This window comes from Rhinopithecus roxellana, chromosome 6 (assembly GCF_007565055.1).
Source record: "Rhinopithecus roxellana isolate Shanxi Qingling chromosome 6, ASM756505v1, whole genome shotgun sequence".
Classification (NCBI taxonomy): Eukaryota; Metazoa; Chordata; class Mammalia; order Primates; family Cercopithecidae; genus Rhinopithecus; species Rhinopithecus roxellana.
In genome coordinates, this window is record NC_044554.1 from 70,277,596 (window position 1) to 70,280,340 (window position 2,745).

At 38.0% G+C, this 2,745-nt stretch overlaps 1 pseudogene; it reads left to right on the plus strand.

The window, feature by feature from the left end:
* Window positions 1–476: 476 nt before the first annotated feature.
* LOC104666016 lies at window positions 477–1,155 on the plus strand (annotated as a pseudogene).
* The last annotated feature ends 1,590 nt before the right edge of the window (window positions 1,156–2,745 follow it).

Consider the following 2,745-nt stretch of genomic DNA (forward strand, 5'->3'; position numbering starts at 1 on the left):
CAGTTCCCCTGTCTAGGAAAAGGGATTCCCTTCCCCCTTGCGCTTCCCAGGTGAGGCGATGCCTCGCCCTGCTTCAGCTCTTGCTGGTCGGGCTGCAACAGCTGACCAGCACTGATTGTCCGGCACTCCCTAATGAGATAAACCCAGTACCTCAGTTGAAAATGCAGAAATCACCTGTCTTCTGTGTCGCTCGCGCTGGGAGCTGGAGACTGGAGCTGTTCCTATTCGGCCATCTTGCTCCACCTCCAATTTGCAAAATCTTAATGCATATCTATTCCAGAGAATAGAAGCCAAATACTTTTACATGTGGGTGAGCATCTCAATTCCTGGAATATAGCCAACGGCTTCTGAAATACATGATGATGGCTCTTGAGCGAGCACCTGGGTGAGGGCGGCTGGAATTTCAGCTCACCGGCCCTTGGCCCACGCCCACTCCACTTGCACAGTCCACATAGTGGGTGGATGTGCGGCAATGCATGTCTGCTCTGCTGCCCACCATGGGGTCCGCTGCCCTGAAGGCCACAGCTGTGGTGATTTTTCTTCATGGATGGGGAAATATCAGGCACAGATGGGCAGAGACTTTGCAGGTATCAGAAGTTCACATATCAAATGTATCTCCCTACATGTGCCAATTATGCCCATGACATTAAACATGAACATGGCTATGCCTTCTTGGTTTGATGTTATTGGGCTTTCACCAGATTCCCAGGAGGAGGAAACTGGAATTAAACAGGCAGCAGAAAATGTAAAACCTTTGGTAGATCAAGAGGTATAGAATGGCATTCTTTCTGACAGAATTATTTTGGGAGGATTTTCTCAGGGAGGAGCTTTATTTTTATGTAGTGCTCTCACCACACAGCAGAAACTGGCAGGTGTCACTGCAGGTGACTGCTGGCTTGCACTTTTGGCTTCCTTTCCAAAGGGTCCTATTAGTGGTACTAATAGAGATATTTATATTCTACAGTGCCATGGAGATTGTGACCCATTCGTACCCCAATGTTTGGTTTCCTTATTTTTTTTCTTATTGTTTTATATTGGTAAATCTAGCCAATGTAAACTTTAAAACCTGTGTAAGCATAATGCACATTTCGTGTCAACTGAAAATGACTAGATGTCAAGCAATTCATTGATAAAATTCTACTTCCAAATGATTGACTTCACTAAGAGTCCTTGTATAGAAGTACACCAGCAGTATTGTAGTGGAGTATACACGTTTTCCAATGTCTGATCTTCAAACTTCTAAAGTTTTCAGTGTTAAAGTGTTTTGCAAATACATACCAGTGACACCTTATAGGAAATTTATCCTATGTCTCATGAAAAATTAAGGATCTTTTAAGCTTATGTACTTGTATTCTTACAATATAGCTCAGAATATACTCATATTAAAATAGGCGAGGTAGCTAGTTTCTTTTTTTGCAAATATAATTCACCAAAGTAATGAAATACTACAGTCAGATTTTTTATTACATCATTTGAAAATTGCTGATATGCTTAATGTAAATTTGTTCAGGTATAAATGAGCAGTTAAGATATAAACAATTTATGCATTCTATGACTTTGTCTATGGATTTATTCCAAAATTGCTTAGTGTCTGTCTTTTTACATATGTATTCATATATATGTAATGATTGTCATATATAATAAGAATAAGGTGGTATTACGCTAGTCCTAGTAATAGGGATAATGCTAAGTGTCAATAAAGAATAACATTCCTCTCTTCAGTTAATGGCCCTTTTATTTCAGGACCAGGCTTTTCTCTTCCCTGATATCATTTCTATTTAATATTGCTTTCTCCTCTCAAGAAAAAAACATGTTATTTCTTTATTGTCCTTCATAGCAGACCAAACGTTGCTTCCCTGCCATAGACATTTACTGTCAACACATGCTATGACTTGACATTCTGAATCACAAACATAAGGTATTTAAAATCTATACTTACTTCATAAAGAAACCAGACATTACTTAAAACTCGCACTACTTATTTCAAGTAACTATGCCTTAGTCCAAATTTAAGCCTATTTAGTTATTAGAATCTTTAACCCACATAATAGGAATAATTCTTTCATTTTATTTTATGTAAGCAACTGAAAAAATAATTAAATCATATTCTAATATTTTCTGAAAAATTTAAGGCTGATCCTGAAAACTAATTTCTAAGATAATTTTATCTCCTCATAGCATAATTTGCTTACTTGTTTTGTACATTTGTTTAAAGCCAACTGCTATAGAGAATGAGCAATCCATTTAAAATTTTGCTTTATATCGCTCGCTTTTTTTTTTTTTTTTTTTTTTTTTTTTTTTTTTTGAGACAGATTCTCACTCTGTTGCCCAGGCTGAAGTGCAGTGGTGCAGTCTCAGCTCACTGCAGCCTTCGCTTCCCAAGTTCAACTGATTCTCCTGCCTCAGCCTCCCAAGTAGCTGAGATTACAGGCACCTGCCCCCAAGCCTGGCTAATTTTTGTATTTTTTTAAGGACAGATGGGGTTTCACCATGTTGGCCAGGCTGGTTTAGTACAGATGGGGTTTCACCATGTTGGCCAAACTCCTGACCTCAAGTGATCCAACCCTTCAGCATCACAAAGTGCTAGGATTACAGGTGTGAGCCACCATGCCCGGCCAAAATTTTGCTTTATTTATATCTGCCAATAGATTTACTTGAAATTTTCACCTTAGTAAAATGATTTTTTAATTAATTTTTTGTGCAAACATTAAAAATAGCAATAATTTGATTTTAGATAATCAAAAT